The sequence below is a fragment of the Anser brachyrhynchus genome (assembly GCF_964034855.1).
Source record: "Anser brachyrhynchus genome assembly, chromosome: Z".
Lineage (NCBI taxonomy): Eukaryota > Metazoa > Chordata > Aves > Anseriformes > Anatidae > Anser > Anser brachyrhynchus.
Genome location: NC_137697.1, coordinates 80018262 through 80036323, shown reverse-complemented (window position 1 = coordinate 80036323; position 18062 = coordinate 80018262). Strand labels below are relative to the sequence as shown.

At 39.9% G+C, this 18062-nt stretch overlaps 1 protein-coding gene across 2 annotated transcripts in view; it reads right to left on the bottom strand.

Moving 5' to 3' along the window:
- Nucleotides 1-17350, bottom strand: part of LOC308186078 (fatty acyl-CoA reductase 1-like) — a 110007-nt gene extending 92657 nt beyond the window's left edge. The window contains exons 1-3 of one of the 2 annotated variants that reach the window (XR_013943895.1): nt 15527-17350; nt 12637-13401; nt 11054-11761 (exon numbers count right to left, since the gene is read on the bottom strand). The gene's annotated coding sequence lies outside the window, so the exon portion shown is untranslated. The remainder of the gene's footprint in view (nt 1-11053; nt 11762-12636; nt 13402-15526) is intronic. The other variant, XR_013943896.1, reaches the window with a different exon arrangement.
- Between the last annotated feature and the right edge of the window lie 712 nt (nt 17351-18062).

The following is an 18062-nucleotide window of genomic DNA, read 5'->3' as shown; positions in this document are numbered from 1 at the left end:
ATCTCCTCAGGAATGTATTGTTACTAATGAAATACATAGTCCAAGAACAAATGTAGGAACACTAAAGCATTACTTTCATGCAACTGTGCTACCGCATGCTGAGCTAACATACTAGCTTTTATTGGTTTTGTTTTTGTTTCCTCCTCTGCAAGCATCTAGAACTTATACTTAGCACCCTCTCACATCCAGAAGAACAAAGCCTGAAACGCAATGAACCTGAGCTCACGAGGCCTTGTACCGCAGTTATTATGAGCACAAAGGGCACGGGGCATCTCCCCACTCAGCAGGCATCTCAGCTGCAAAAGATAAATGGTTGACACTGAAGAAACAGGCCCTCCATTCCCACCAGCTGTCTCAGTCTGCGGTTTTGCACACATACAAGAGAGCGAGGCCTAAAAGGAGAACATCTCTCATTAAATTGCACATCTCTTATTAAACTGATGCATGACAGACACATCATCCAAAATAAAGCCAACAAATGACTTGATTTTCAGAGACCATAGTGAACACACATTCTAATGTCTGATTTTAACACGTGGGAAAAGCAGTTACAGCACTACAGTGCTAAGAAATATGCTCAAAATACATGACCGTTCCATCTCGGTCAAACAGCAATTAGATAAATTCTTGCATATTCTTTCAGAAACATACTAAAGATAAATGTGTAGCACATTAGTGTGGATATGCTGCCAGTGTGGTGTCTGTACTTCACATCACATCAACATGAGGACACAAAAGGACCACACTCCATGGTCCCGTTAAGTCCAACATACTAAGTCTAAAACTCAGTATCATTGTGCAGCTGATCTCAGTGAGGGTATCACTGCTTTACTAGTGCAGAGGTGAAACCAAGTCCAAATGAGATGGTATTAGAGATGAAAGATTTGTCAAAGTAGATTAAAATTCCAGGAGCAAGAGATCCTAAAGTTATCCATGTATTTGCTCTTGAGCAGTTGATGAGACAGCTTCCACTATCACAGAAAAGTGGCACATAACCTTGGTCTACATGCTCTTGACCACACTTGGTCTCTGTGGCTTAATAGCTTATTTTCGGGACCCAGTATGCAATGCAGTCAGCCCAAGAAGAAGCAGGGAGCTGGGTAACAGCCTGCAGCTACTGGTTTAGACCAAGAGGTCCAGCAAGAAAAGAAGAGAAAGGCGAAAGAAGCATGCCCAGAAAAGTTTTTGTGCCAGAACTGTAGAAAGGCAGATTTTAAAATTTTAGGGGTAATTTTCAGACTGAAATCAGAGCAGGGTGGTGGTTTTGTTTGTTCTTGTTTGGGGGGGGGGGGGGAGGGGCGGAGTAATCTCCATTGAAACTGAAGTAGGAAGTGGTGTGTTCTGGCTTCAGCTCTGCCATAAGGTGGCAGAGCAACACCATTTCTGTCATAGGTGTAGTTGAGCTACAGCTCACAGCCTGATAGTTGGTGCAAACACGCAGCTATGAAAGTATTGTAGCTTATTATTTCATAGCACGCAGCTATGAAAGTATGAAAGACTGATCAAAAGTCTTGTTCATAATCCTCTTAACAGACTTTCAAAGAGTCAGTTCTAAACTGTTTCCGTGACAGCAGAGAGAGCTTGAAGAAAACCAAGAAGCCTAAAATGCTATCTAATCAGAAGGAAAATGACTACAAATAACAGTGACGCAATCAACACAGCTCTTCCTACATGATTTTTGTATGGCTTTGCCATTTGTATCTTACCCATGCTGACTGCAGCGACAGTGATTTCTGAATCGTTTCTCCCCTTGACAAATCTAAGCAGGATTCATCCTAGCACGTGGATAATCCTAGCATGTGAATATGCACTGATACAGCATTGTCCAAGTTTTCTGGAATTGTTTCATTTTTAGCTAGCTTAAAATTTCCTAACTGGATTAACATGCCTACTTTCCCACTTCTTTTCCACTTCCATAACTAGCCCTCTGCCTCCAGGAAGCAAAGCAGTGGCAAGCTGCTTCTACCACTACAACCACCTGCAGTGGTATTTTCTGCCACAGGGCACTCAGTGCTTAGGTATTATCAACCAGCAATGGAACTACTAGTTCTCCCTTTTAGTGAAACTTACTGCGCATGCTCTGCGGCAGTACATACCACACAGGAGGATTAAAGAGGGGAAGTACGAAACCCTTCTAATGAAGCCAAGGAGACACATTCCCTGTCTCTGCAGTAGTAGATGTAGCTATGAGTACAAAGAAGGAACTTAGAAGTCTGTCTTGCAAGATATTAAGCGTTTTAAGTGTTTTGGATATGTAAACACAACAACTGAGGTTTTTGCAAAAAGAATTGTGGAGAGACGAGGCAAGAACAACCAGCAGCAAGAACTGGTATCTGGGATGAAGTCCAGGTCCCCGCTTTTAAAACAGGCGGAGCTGAGACTTCAGGTCTGTTACACGCTGGGTAAGTGTCTTAATGAATTCACGACAAACAGTGGTCTTTCTTTGGAAAGAGGAGCTTAGGAAACACTAGAAGAAGCATTCGAGTACGCTGAGGCCGCTGAACAGCCAGTAAATGCAGAGAGCTTCCATCAAATACTCTGGGTGCAATATGAAAGAGCTAAATAATGCAGCTACTAAAATGTTTTGTACACCAGAAGTGTGATCGTGCATGCTGTGAAGAGATGACATGGATGTACGGCCATTCATTCCCTCTCAACCGCGCTTTGGAGGGGGTGAATTTCAGCTGTCTCAGCAAGATTTGGCAGATGACAGAGTTTGAGGGTTTAAATTACTGCCATCATATCTGCAATGACAGGCCAGAACAAGCTCCAGGCAGCACATGGCAACAAAATGATCATAGGAGATTCTTAATAGCTAAAGAAAATTAATTTTAAACGAGTTCCAGTGCTGATATGAGACCTTAGTATGATGAAAATTGAACCACATCACTGGTCAATTCTGTTAAAGCACTACAGTCAGAAACTGAAGGCCTTTAATGAACATCACAACGCTACAAAAAAACACATTACGTTCAAAGAGGCATTTGCCTTTAATCAGCAGAAGCGTGATATTCCACACAATCAGCAATAGTTGAAGCAGCGAAATTCTTTCTACACAGAACAACTGAAATATAGGCCACCTAAGGTTTCATGTCAACTCTTTCTTCAACTTACAAGATTTCTGGAATAATGCTATGTTGGCAGTTCGTATTTATTACAAGCTCAAAACGATGTGAATTCAACCAATACAGAAGCAGTTTTCAATTAGAATACGCGACTTTTATTCTTAAGTTGATCTTAAGGAAATAAAAACTAGAAGAGGAGACAGAACAAAAACACCCACGAATTCTGTACGTGCTTGACTTACACTACATTGCCACAGGGGTCTGCCACACATTTGTGAGCAGCACCATGCTGATCATGCAAGATCTCTGGCCAGTTCCACAAAAAAAACTAGACAGCCACTACTAACTCCCTACAGATAAACAGCTGAAGAACACTGAGTGGCAGTGTTTCTTTCACAACTTTGTACACAGTGCAACCCTTTTTGTGTAGAAAAGTGCTATGTCAAGCCCCTAGAACACTGCAGCTCACAAATACTGCAGAATACTGTAGTTTTGTGCCACTACGTGCTAGGTTATATTGAATTACAGTACATCACTTGCTGCACTGTTCCTTGCCCTAATGCAATATGCATAGGGTTAGATCACTAATTCATGGGTCATGAACTTTCTGCCTTCTTCAGCACAGAGGTCAGAGGTAAACTATAGCTTTTGTTATTTTCTCATTCAACAAAATGTGTGTATCTATGTATCACTCAGACTGTGTGTACACACGTGGGAACGGATGGATGAAAGGAAATGGGATAGGCTAGATAAACCTGTAACCTAAGTATAGCAAATTTCAGTGAGGCACATCTTAAGCTGCAGAGTAAGCAAAAAAAAAAAAAAGTTTCCTGACACTGAGATCGTATGGAGTTGAAAACAGCAGGAGATGTACCAGGGCTGTGGGCTAAACATCAGAAGACAGCCAACGGAAGCACTACCATTGACATTCAAGTAGATATTACAAATAGACAACCCCATCAGGATAGCCGATTTTGCATGCTTTTCTCCACCAAAACAAACAGAGCCATTTTCTTCCCACACTGTTTTGACTATTTTAGAGTTCTTCCACGCACCTAATACATTCTTTGGAGTCCTGAACTGTTGCCATGTGCAAGAAAGCAAACCAAAAGGTTTCTGTAGTTCAGCCCCCATCTCACCTTGCCAGAAGGATTCCAGATTTAAGACCATGAAGAGTTAATAATTCAACTGGTGTCCAGCATTTTCATTGTTACAGGCAGTAAAGAATCATGCAAGAAACTACTGGTTATGACTTGAGGAAAACGGACTCACAATCAGTAAGATTGTGAAGTAGGTATGTTTATTCAGCGCTGGGCAGCACGGGGGGTAGTCCCACCAAAGTCGTGCGCGCCTGACGCGACAACTTGCCTTGGTTATATGCAGTAAAGAGTTACATATGCATGAAGTTTCACAATACGCCTATACATATTCCTAACCTGTCCCCGCTTCATATTAAAATTAGTTCCAAGGAGTCATTTCCATAAACTCCTCCCATCTGCGCTTGCGCAGTATATTCTGGTGGTGGTCATCGGGGGGTCATGGGGATGAAGATTGATGACTCTTCCTCGTCACCGCTAGCTGACCTCTTGTCTTTGCACAGGCGCAGTTGCTCCTTGGCTCTTGTCCATCTGCAGGACCAGTTTCTCCCAGTTTCTTAAGATAGGCTCACTCTCTTATTAGGAGACTGACCTTGGTAAGGGGCCCAAGGCTTCTTGCTTTAGGTAATTTGCACAACGCACCATAGTTAGCAAAGACGCTAAGTAGCATCCTAGTTTAATGCCGTCAGCGCTCTCTCTCTACTTGATAAGATTCTCCTAACTCCCTCTCTCAGTTACTTAACAGATGTGTTCACTGTGAGTCATTTCTAAACCCAAGATAAATCAGTGTGTTTGACACTGCTGTGCCACAAAGCCTATCCTATGGACTGGATGTAACACTGAGAACAAGAAGCTTCCACTTACATTCCAGTTTTCGGTGCTTTCACAGACCTTCACTTGTGAGCTGTGTTTAGCCTAGATTCTTCTACTTCCTAGAAAAAAATAAGCTTGAAATGCACAAAGCAACTGTTTAAACTTCACAAATGTGGAAAAAAAAACCTTGAGAACAGGATCTAGAAACACTTCAGCTTAAAGACTTCTTAAAATTGAGCTAATTTTTTTTAGTTACCCTCTTTCGTTCCTCACATACTCATGTTGAAATATCCAAAGTTTCCTGTACAAAACCCTATTATTAAAGGATAATTAAATACAGCCAGAATTTCATCTCTCAGAATTAACTTTGCACGAGTGGCCACTGCAAAGGTTAGAACAGCACAAATGGCTAAATTAACTTAGAATCAGAGAGAAGAAAAAAACAAATTCAGACACACTGTAACATCACTCTTACGTTGCACGTCATTTTACACACATTGACCATTTGATCACCCAGAAGTGTCAATATCCCAAACTCTCCAAGCTCAGAGGCTAATTATCTTGACTTCTTATCAGAACAATCAAGCCCACAGAAAGCTCCATTTTGTCACAGCTGGAATACTTTGTGTACACAAACTCCCAGCAAGCACTGCAGTCTTCACTAACATGAAGTTCTCTACAGTAGCTTATGATTCCTCGAGTCACGGAAGATACTTGTAGACTCACTGTTTGCTAGGCAAAGTCATCTGCTGCACTGTGGCTTTAATCAGCCGTCAGCCTCAAACAGCATTTGAGCTGCGCTGTTTGCCTGCTTGGTCATTTTTCCTCCCCCCTCTGTTGGGAAAATTACCTTTAATCAGAACAATCCTCTTCCCCAGAAAGATGTTTCGTGTGCGCATGTGCATGCACACAAAACCTTGGAAAGGGTTGGCTTTGCCGTGTAAAGTATCCGTGATGCAGAATCTGTGTCAAACCTCTCAGAAGACCCTACTCCCTCTTTTGGTTCACGATCCTGCAGTTGATATCAGTGGCAGCAAAATCAGGCCTGGCCAAGTTCCACCCTGAAGGCAGGCAGCAGACCTGGAGTTTACTGTAGAAACAGTTTTGTAACAACAGGGGGCTTGGAGCGACGTCGCAAAAACATCAGCAACTTGGAGCCAGACATCCGAATTTCTCATCTCTGCAGAGCACGACGTTCACAGCCATGCCAGCTGTTAAGAGTGTAAGCATTACCAGGTAACAAGAGATGAACAGGTATATGAAACAAAAAATTAAATACCTGTCTCAAGGTATCCAACATCAGGGAATTCTGTTATGCCAGGGAAGTCAGACAGCAGTCTAATACAGCATTACTACTGCAGTGGCTGATTTAACTGGGCGGATTTTAACACACATTTTCAAAACGGCACACAGTAATTGCCGTTGACATGCACTCAGTCTATTTATCACTGCTTACCTGACAGTTTGCAGTGCAACAACAGTCCACTGTATGATCCCTGTTTTAAAACCTCCTCCTTTGGCATGCTGTCTCAATTCGAATGAATTGCCAGTCCACAAACTCACTGAAGCAGCAGCCTCTGCTATATCATTATTGGTGTATCAGCACTTTCACTCAGCTTCTGCTTAGACGTATACTTCAATTGCTCTAAAAATTAATCCTAGAATACAGCTTCTACAGAGCTGTAGGAAAAAATAAAACTAAAATGATACACACAAACAAGGTGTGCATGTGCAGTTAGTTACAAGCTCCCAGGTTGTTTTCATTAACTGGCAGCAGGAAAGTGCCTTTCGTGGATTGCAGCTGAACTTGCTGCTCTTCTCTCACCTTTCCATTTACTGCTACCTGCTTAAGCATGTAGCAAGTGTTTTCAAAATTCTGATAGCCTCCGTGCAGGTTTATTTACTAGTCATCAAACATTCAAACCCAACGGTAAATAAACTAGGGCCTACATATCTTACTGCAGTCAAAAAAAGTAGTTCTTATTACTTGCAGCTTTTAATATTTCCAGGCTCTATTGATACTTTGTTATTCAAAATTCAATTGTTTTGGAGCAGAACTTATCAACATTATATGCGTCACTGTCTCTATATGCAATAGCTAATAATATATCATAAAAATACCATGATATGGGTCTAAACTGCATACTACATTTAATATACCTATAATGATAAACCTCAGTTCTGTAAAGCGGTGAAAATCCTCTCATACACCTTGCGCTGCAAACATTTAAGACTTTGCTAGAGATCAACACTGAAAAGCCGTTCCTATATGGATACGCATGCTTAGAGTTCGGACAAAAATAAGGAAGTCATGTATTTTAGAGGATGATTTTTATTTGGAAATACTTAAGTTTGGGCTACTATTTTAGTCACTAATGACATGGAAGTTGTTTAACAGAAATAAAGTTAGAGCTTTCTGCCAAAATCACAATACGGCAGGTATTGTCCATACAGCGCTAAACTTCAATTTATTTGAAAAAATACTGACGGTATAGATGACTTATTGCAGTACTTTTAAAAACCTTGTAAGGGCAGACATGCATCACTTACAGTCTTCTGAAGCAAGACTCTTTCCTAAAGAAGTTAACTGCCAGGTAAGAGAGATCTGGGATCTGTTTCTTACAGTTTCCAACAACTAATCTTCACAGTCATTCTTTTATTCTAACAGAAAAAAAGGTGAAAGAACAGGGATGTCAGAAAATCTACTGTGATAATCTTACAGTGCGAGTTCATAACGACAATTATTGTGTGTTGCTTCCTTAGAACACTGACCATTGCTCTTCTGGTATGCTTATTAATGCACGCTGATACTGATACAGCGGTTAAATCTAAGCAGAGCGTACCAATTAACACCACACGTAAGCAAGTTACTTTAGCTCCAAGCAATCCCAGCCAGTGCCCAGAAGTCTGTTGATCAAAACCGACCGTACAATCCAAATTTCAACTACAGCCTTTTAAAGTTTTCTCTTCCAACAGATACCTTATTTTGGCAGAACAGAATTAAAAAGCCCAAGAAAAATCATCCAACAGCAATTTTAGTAATGAACTACGATTGAGCAAAATCAGTGTTCGAAATAACTTAGTACGAGTATTTACTTTCAAAAGAAATCTCAGGTTGTCCACCCTAAAAGAACAACAGTAGAAATACTGTAAGAGCTGATTCATCATCCAGCTTCCATTTTAACTTGCATTTTCCACTTCTCCTTTGGACAAGTGAAGATATTACCGCGAGCTATACAAGTTGTATTAATCCAGTTGTATAAAATAACACACTTTCTAACCACTTCCCAATTTTTTCTTTTAAGCTCCCGTGCTTCTTACTTTCAAAAGGTGGCAGGGCAGAAGGCTTTATAGGAGTCTTGGGAAGTAATTTCTGCAATAAAGGTAAAAGGCTTCTTTCCCTTCCTTCGCTTTACATCAACATACTGGAGATACCAGGTGACAATCTGTGCTTCCCTCACACTTCAGTCCTCCTGCCCCCAGTAAACTAACAGTTAAACAAACCCATTAACATTTTAACAGCTATTAATTGTGTATGCTTCAAAGGCCTTCTTTAGAAGATTCCTGGCAGACACGTGCTTAAGAGTGTTTAATTCTACATCACACCATCAAGTCAGCAGCCCAGAAGTTTCAAGTAATGCCGTGCCCAGGCTGACTTTGTGTTTTCTCCTCAGACCAGAGGGTGCTCTTTCATACAACACAGACTAGCGGTTTTGACACAAGCCGGGTATCCAACAGTTCACACGAGTTACCATAGGCATTGTATAAGCAGCCTTCTAGTCAAGCAACTAGGGTTTGAAAACGTTTGTTTCCTCCCTTATTGCCAAAAATGGTCCCTGATAGAACAGCAAAACAGAAGCCCTGAATAAAAACAGAGCAGAGAAAGACTGGCCATATATATGTTGTTCTTTATATGCACGTGCATGAATATTGAGATCAGACACGCACACATTTCACATTTTGGAAATTTCTTATATTACTATACTATGCGTGCAAATTAGTATTAGTTTCTGCATTGTAATTAACGCAGGTGAGTAATACTTCAAAGAAACAAGACAACTCAAACCTGCTCTGGATATATCTGTTCCAAATCAAGTTCTGCCAAAGACTATTTCCAAGGAGTGTAAATAGAAGAGCAATAATCCAGAAGGCTGGACAACAGAAACTATATGTACTGCACGTCACATAAAACCTAACAATTAAGAAATAGCGCACTTCTTTCTGGAAGAAAGAAGTCAAAGAGTCATTTTTCAGTACACAACATTTCACGTTAAAAAAAATCTGTTTTACCTTACAGATGGCTGACTGTGCACAAGAAATCCCATCAGTGTTTTTCTGGTGAACTACATCTCCACGGCCAGTCAAGCTAAGGACGCTGAAGCACTGAACTGATAAAGGACTACATAAAGGAAGTCATTTGCAGTCTATCTATTAGGACAGTTGAGAAGCTCTACAAAACCCAAAATCCATTAAATAAATTTGAATGCCAGCTAACACAATATATATTCCAACAGAAAAAAAATGCTGTCATCTCAAAAGAGCTATGCTTGCCAAAAGGCCTGCATTTGAGAACAAATGCTTTAATTACATGCAGTGAAGTAGAGGAAGCAAACAGCCATTCTGGAAGCAACTGTTTACAAGCCAGCATGGAGAGGCATGTCCATTATGTGGAGAAGATAAAGAGGCAGATCAGCAAGGAGTTCACCGTGGGTCAGTTCAACCAAGCTGCTATTCAGAAGAACATCTCAGCCTTTCTCTGTTCTCTCCTCGTGGAGAGACAACACTCATTTGTGCTTCTGCCTTACCTGAAAGCCTGTGTCCATCCCTATGGAACCTTATGAAACTGCTGAAGAAGACGGCAAGCAAAAGCTTCTAAAAGTGATTGAGAAGAGGCAGCAGCAAACAACCTTGAAGATCAAGGAATGAAAGGAATGGGAAGCAAACTGTGCAGAAAGACTAACAACAGATACTTTCGGCTGAAAGCAGTGGCAGCCCATTCTTTCACCACGACTCGAGGCCCAGGTAGGCTTCTTGTTCCATATCAGAGCCCCAGGCAGTTAATTATGTGCAATGCCTGTGTCTTTTTACAAAAACAGATGCTAAGTACCTCTTCTAAACTCTCCCACCTGGGTTTCTAAGGCAATCTGTCCTAACATAGGAGCCATCCAATGCTTTCATTGGTGGGAAGAAGAATTAAGAGATAGATGTCCTGAAAGAGATTTCATGCTTTAAATCTTATAATCGAGATGCAAGTCATCATCCTCACTTGTGTTTTAACAGGTCTCGGAGCAAAACATTCAAATACAAAAACATTCATGGGTGGTAACACCGCCTCAGGAGTTACAAAGGCTACTACTTTAAGTATACAGTGAGTGACACTGCATTGACACTGGCTTTCCACCTTGCATGGCTATTCTAGGTGTTTTGGTTTTTTCTGCTCTCCCCACCACAGGTGACTGACAGAGATGGCCTTTTCAGGCAAGCTATCTTACCATGACATCCAGCTTCATATCCAGTTTACTCCAAGAGATGGAAGACATAAAAAGGTTAATTACTAAACCTGCATGCCAAGCACCTGTGAAGCCCGTTCAGCCTGGAGAAGAGGAGGCTGAGGGGGGACCTCATGGCAGTCTACAACTTCCTCGCGAGGGGGAGTGGAGAGGCAGATGAGCTATTCTCCGTAATCACCAGTGACAGAACCCGCGGGAACCGTGTTAAGCTGAGGCAGGGGAAGTTTAGGCTGGGCATCAGGAAGAGGTTCTTCACTGAGAGGTTGGTCGCACACTGGAACAAGCTCCCCAGTGAAGCAGTCACTGCACCAAGCCTGTCTGAATTTAAGAAGCGATGGGACTGTGCACTTAGTCACGTGGTCTAAACTTTTGGGTAGACCTGTGCGGTGCCAGGAGTTGGACTTGATGATCCTTCATCAAGGATATTCTATGATTCTATGAGTCAGGGATATTCTATGATTCTATGAGTCTAAGATACCAATAGTCAACAGATAACCACAGCCTCCAAAGAGAAAGGTGGTTTTCTAAACTGCCAAGTGTTGAAAGAGTAGAGGTTAAGTATCCTTACATTTGAAGCAATCCTTTTCTTCTGTTACATATTCAACAGAATAGATTCCTAAGTAGCATGGATCAGAAATAATCAATTAATTGGCTTCATAGTTCCCAGCATTAACAAATCAACATTAAAAGTATCACGTGTAATGGTGATAAAGAACAAAACTTCTAAGTGAATTGCTTCACAGAAATAATTTTCAGACTATGGTGCATGTGTTATTGCAAACTTCAGTCACATGCCAACACGGGAAGAGGGACATCATTGGATTGTAGGTACCTCTGAAAAAAAGTCTGCAGTGCAGGAATGCTTAAGCATACTTTCAGATCTAGTAAGATGCTTGCGGAGGTAACTAAAAATGCAACATACCTAATGTATTTGTTAAAGTATACCATCTTCAGTCACAGAAGCCATAATTTATTTTCAGCCAGAGTCAGGTCTCTCACACGAGGTGTGGTCCTAGACCATTTAGGCTTTCCATCTCTAGCTTTATATATATATATACACAGGTCATTTTAAAAAGGAATTACAGCTTAACTACTTACTACAGAATACTTAAGCTTCAACAAGGAAGCCATTGTCTTTTCAAAATGATACACACCTGCATGAAAGGTGTTCTCTTTAAAGTAAGTTTCCACAAGAATGGCAAAATAAGTTCTTTACATACTTAATTCAAGTCGGACAAAAAACTACCAAGGGCAAGTATAATGTAGCTCCTGTGTACTGACTGTGTAATTAAGTCATTATTTGCCTTTCCAAGCAGATTCAAGAACGTATTCACATACAGTATAAACTGACTTTAATGAACAAACACTGGACAAGGGTGCTGGTCAGTGCATCAGTAAGAGCAACATCACAGTGTTCTCAGATAGAATTCTGTGCAACCGGAGTTTCAAGGAATCTTTATGTATTGCCTTAAACTGGGACTCGGGCTTTTCTTACAACTTGTTGTTTGTCTGAGTTTTACCTACCAAAACAAATTACACAGAAAAAAGCAGTTTAAATTATTAGGTTTAAATCTGAAGAAATCTAAGGAATAGATGAAAAAACTGTTAACATGTTTCAAATTTTGCAGCAAGATGCCTCTTGCTCTGCTTGTCCAGTGAAACAAAAGGGTTTTATTGGGGCAGAGATGAGAGCGTGCTTATGCATTGGTCTATCCATGCACCAAATTTCATAGCTCAGAGTTTTTAAAAAGCTATTAATTCGTGAAGTATTTGTAACATTACTTAGAACTTAAGAACGGGTGTCTCTCTTAATGAAAGCCTACATTTCATCCAACTACAGTTACCAGTAATGTATGTATCAACTAGGCATAATAAATTTTTTTTAAATACATTTAAATAGATTTAGCTTTTGAAGTCAGAAATGTAACAATCAAGTGCTGGCTCTGTATTCCCAACAAAAATCATTAAAAAAGAGGATGGTCAATGACTATTCTCCCCCCTCATGGTAATGTTCCCTTTTATCTTTTCAATGATAGGATCAGTTCTGCTTTTGGAAGAGCAAATTGCTCATGCTGACAAACGCAAATAGAACGGGGCCAATTTTGAGCACAGAACTGAATCACTGAGTGCATTCTGAAAACCAGGCAGGACAAAACGCTTTTCCATAATGAAGAAGGGAGATTTTTTTTTTTCCTTCTAAAAGCAAAGTAGTCACCATTATGACCCTACTTTGAGAAGTGAAGAATCGGCAGAAGTAAAGACAAATTATAGAAGTCCTGCAATAGTTTTTCCAGGAGATCCACCAGCATTTGTACACTTCTGAAACTCAGAATCCTTTGCAGTTTTAGGATTTCAAATAAATAGGTCAATAAACTAGCAATTACGATGACAATATTTACCTTCCTCAATGTGGTGTAAAAATTAAAAGAAAAAAAATAAGTATGTTAAGGCAGATTTCAATCAAAATGTTCCAAATTGCACAGTTACGTTGGTCAGTGGTCTAAAACATTCTCTCCCCAGGTCAATGAATTAAAGTTATTTAAATGCTTGTCTAACGCCAATTCAGATCGGCACTTGACCGTTTTATTTTCTATGTCTTCTGGAAGATATACAACTAACATTACATATACCATACCATATATTTTGCACTCCAATTTAAGATGAAATTATGCTTTTACAAAAGGTGAGATGACTATGTTACAGGCTTTGTGTAGTTAGACCACCATATGCATAGATGCCCTAGTGCTCAATTCTCTTCTTCAGTATCTCATAGTACTGGAGGCTCTGAAGTATGGGAGGAACTTGTAACACAGACTAACCACAAAGTACCAGGTATTTCTTGCCATTTGTGATCTTGCAATAAAGATAAGTCAGACCAGGATCACAAGAACTGTATTGAATCCATAGCGTATATTCCTTAACTTAAGTGGGGAAAAAGGGAAAAAAAAAAAAAGTAAAAGCCAAGGTACGAAGAACTACAGGGAAAAGAACATTAAAATAACTTCTAATGTAGAATTTAACTTGTTCATCTACTCATCTCAAGATACTTTATTAAAATGGTATTAAGTTAGTGTATTAAGTAAGCCAGTAAGTTGAAGAATGAGCAGAGAAGGCCTTTTTGATTGTTTGCTGCTCAAAGAGAAACGTGAAAATTCAGGAATAGAACCAGCCTTGTAGCTAACTACATATACAACTGCTTCATAGTTGCTTGGTAAAATCTTTGAATGCCAAGGTCACACCCATTGGCTCACCTCAAGACAGCCACTCACCTAAAACCGGGCTAATTTCACCCTAGCTCCCTTCCAAGCATTTAAAATTATGTATTTAAAATTATGTATTTGTAGAAACTTCTATTACTGCTGACAAAAAAGTTTAAGATTTTTCCAGCCACAAAGTTCATAGTCTCCATGGCAATTGGAAACTCCCTCCTTCTCAGAGCACTTCCTTCTTAATCCTTTAAGGATTAGGAGAAAGGAAGTGTGGAAAAAGGAAGTGCTGTTTTAGAGTCTCTCTGATTTTTAGCCATCTTCTCATGTAAAAATGGAAGCTGCAAGATGACTTGAAACCAGCATTTGCTCAGATTTATTGAAAAGAGCATGACATCTTTGGTTCAGTAGACCATAACAATTTGTATTTGAAAGGTAGCTCTTTTTAAGAAAATACTCACTGGCCTTATGTTGCTGTACAGGCATAGTGGGTGTTATTACAGCCAGGCCTTCCTTTACATAGGATGACCAGATGCCATTCCAATATAAGACTATTTCTCATGTTATTTTGGCACGATCCTTTGTACAAAGGATGTCACTTGTGTTCAGCGCATTTCCGAACTGCATCTAAGTCCAAAACTAGAAGGGGACACCTCTTCAGCTATGGCCGCCATTATCAAAGAAAGATTACCATCTTTAAAGAGTACATTTGAGATTTTAAATTTATTCATCTTTTTTTCTTTTTTTTGACAAGAGCCACATCATAAGAGAATTCAGGAAAAATGTAGTCAAAGTAAACATACAAGGATATTCACTTAGTCCTCTAGATCCCTCACTTTTTTCAGTCTTTTCTGCTATCAGCCTTAATTCTGTCGGTCAAGTCCTCGTCAAGATTCAGAATTAATCTCTGAAAATCCAGAAAGCCCTCATTCCCATTAAAAATTGCCTGCAAATGTGTAATTCAGGCTTACGACACATCTAGCTGAAACCCATAATTTCTCACAAATTCAGATTACTTTGTTGCTATACCATGTGTATATTACAAGCATGTATCACAGCTGTGTCTCTGAATGTGCTATTGTAAGGTTAACACTGGCAAGTTTGGCCAAAATTCTCACTGAGATTGTGCCATGCCAATCTCTTTTGAAGACGGCCTAGACCACTTTCCCTCAGGTTGTCAGCATAACAGATAAGCAATATTGCAGAACAAGATAAATTGTTCTTTTTTCTTTCTTTAAAGAGAAAAATCAAAAAGACTGTCTTTATGAATTGCCCAAGAATAAAACAAATGGAACTATGCCAGTAAAGTTCTGAATAATTACAACGCATTCAAATTGGAGGAGTTAAGCCACAGATAAGACACTAAGAGACTTCGTCTTACAGCAGCAACATCACAGTTTCCTGCGCTGAGGTGGAAAGTCCATGCCTGTTTACTTGCCTGCTTCCAGCAGTCATGTTCCCAAAAGAAACAATTATTGTTGTATTAAACCAGCGTAGTCGAACAAACCATTCTGACCCTGTATTACTGTGTACCTTTTTGATGTTCCAAAAAGGATACACAAGTAACATCAGAAACCTGGATTCCAGTATACACTAGTGATCAGAGCTATAGCCATAAAAACAGACCTACTAGGATTACTAATACAGGAACAAAGCAAGATCTACAAATGAAAGAAGAAAGATGGCATCTGACTAAAGCATTAGAAAACGCTTTAGACGACATGCCTGGAATAGAAGAACTCTGGTGGAACTAAACAAGTGCTATAAAGAACAGTATAGTATAAAATGGAAAAAGTAAAACTTGACATGGACAGAGAAACAAAAATAAGATGCACACTTACTTATTCAAGTGTTTCCGAGCTGCAGGGAGGCCAGACATTTCTTCATTCAGCACGTATTTCTTTGTTCCCATGCAGTAGTTTTCCATGTATTCTGCCCAATGTAGTTGTCGAACATCAAAATTAAAAGCCGGCATAAAATAAAAGCTTTCATTATTAACTGCCAAGAAAGTCAGTCATTTCTGATAAAGATGTAAAGAAAGTAACTACCCTTCTATCAGATTAATTTCATTGCAATGACAATTTTTTTTGTCCTTAATCATAAGAATGATTCACGTTTAGATCCATCTGTGACCCAACCAGCTTCTCGTACAATCAATCTCCTGCAAATTTCAACCATTCCATGCCTTATTTTTCCTCTTCAGTAATATTCTTCCCTCAGCTTCCAAGTGCACTAGTTTCACATTTCATCTGTCTGTAAAGAACTCTACTCTAGAAGTAACAATTTTGTGTTGTTTCCTTTCCAGCCAGGAAATAATTCTCACATGCTATAGAATAAGCACACTGCTCTGTACCGAGTTCACTGACAGAGATGCGGTTTGTTTAACTGTGCTTACAGTTGTACCACTATGTTTTAAAAAGAGTCATAAGGATATCTACTGCAGAAGTTACTACAGTACATTCACAACTTCAGTTTCTCACTGACGTCCATTACTTCATCCCAAACGATACTACAGCAGCCAGTTAAGTCCCGATAAGGTCAATAAAACCTCTAGCTCACAGCTTCTGAACAAAATATTTAAATGTTGCTCTGTAAGAACCTGCCTAATACGACCGTTCTATGAAATCGCAAGCTAATACAACAGCTTGTTTACTGGTTCTGCAAGTTTCACTCCTCTGTTGTTCCCAATCCCTCCTAGCTTGCATGTTCCCACTAAACGTCTTGCAGTGCTCACAGTGATCAGCTTTGACACGTTAAAGGAGCAGAAAAAAATAATCCATTGAGCAGAGATGGGAAATCTGATGCTTAACTACTAAAAATACTGTATTTAATGACATTTGAACAAGCCGATAGTGAAATTTCACCAAACAGGGCAAGTCAGAAATCGATTACAGCTTATGCTATGAAATGTAGTTAGTAACAATGAATACAGAGTTCCACTGTGTTTCAGAAAATAACATACCTAATTCTGGAAAAACTATCAAAATCTGGGAGGGGAGGGGATGGAACAGGAGGAAGAGTGAGGTATTTCTTATGAGACATTTCGTTCACTCTTACTCAGGTCCTCTGTTCAACAACAGTTTTTGTTCTTCCTCAACCACCTTCAGGACTTTCGTCATCCTGCTTCTAGGGACACTTCCCCACTGCATGGGGCAGTTTTAGTTCACAGTGAGTGAGAGAATTTGAGGACATGTAGCTGTATTGCCAAAGCGTGAAAAGCACACACAGAAGTTGTCACTAGTTTGAAACACAAAGAGCAAACAAAAAAGCCCCTCAAAACATACCTCCTGTTCCTCAGAAAAAGGAGACAGTGGTCAAGAAATAAAGCCTTGTTTTACTCATGATGCAGGTAAAACCAGTAACAGCTTGGCTACTTGGCTGACATATAGGGCAACACCTGATCATGTGCGATCAAGCCACGCTAACAACCATCTTTTGTATACAGCCTCCTTCAAGGGGTCCTGTCTTTCTTCATCTCCGATCAGATCACTGATCCGGCTTACAACACAGCCCTGTACAGACACCTTGGTACATTCAAATGGCTGTGGCAGGACTATCCAGAACTGAGTTAGTACCACACTTACTTCTGCGTTGCGGTAAGCAGCATTACTGACTCGTGTCATCTTAGAACAGTAAGTTTGTATTTCACTTTCAGTCTCCATATCACACAGCTACTTACCTTTTTGTCTTCAGGGGTTAGCTGATTCATTAGCATAGTCATATTTTCGGTATTCCAGACCCAAGAATTGCTCGTAAAATATTCTAATAACATCATGGCCTTATGAAGACATGATATTGTTTTCAACATCCTACAGTCCAAGGAATAGAATGAACAGGTTACAGTGGTAAGTATTAGTTCAAACAAGTAAAACAATAAGTTTTATAACCCCACACCTCTACTTCAACATAACCCATCCTACTCTGTACCCAAACCATGAAAAAAGTTATTCAGATACAGAACTATCCTATCAGTCTAAAGCGAGACGTTACTGGACTTTAGCTGTCCAATCTTGATATGAAAGCAGAGCTTACCGGACAGCTTTTTTTTTTTTAAATTCTACTTCCCCATGGAACAGTAAGTTTCCTCTCTGAAAAGAGCGGCCAACAGAAGACAGCATTTTATCATCCTTTCTTTGTAATTTAGGACAGTGATACTTAATGCTTTTCACTTCAGCGTAACTGAAGCATCTAGCTGTACCGAACAATTTAACTTGATGAACGTGTTTAAAATAGAGTTACACAGTGCAGAACACAGCAAGGGAGTAAGTTTCCCTAACCTTCTGGCACACTGTGCAAGGCCACATCTCTAAGAAAAGAAAACCCATTTATTACGGTCAGTAAGAGACCAAGGCTTAGAAGCACCAGAAATAC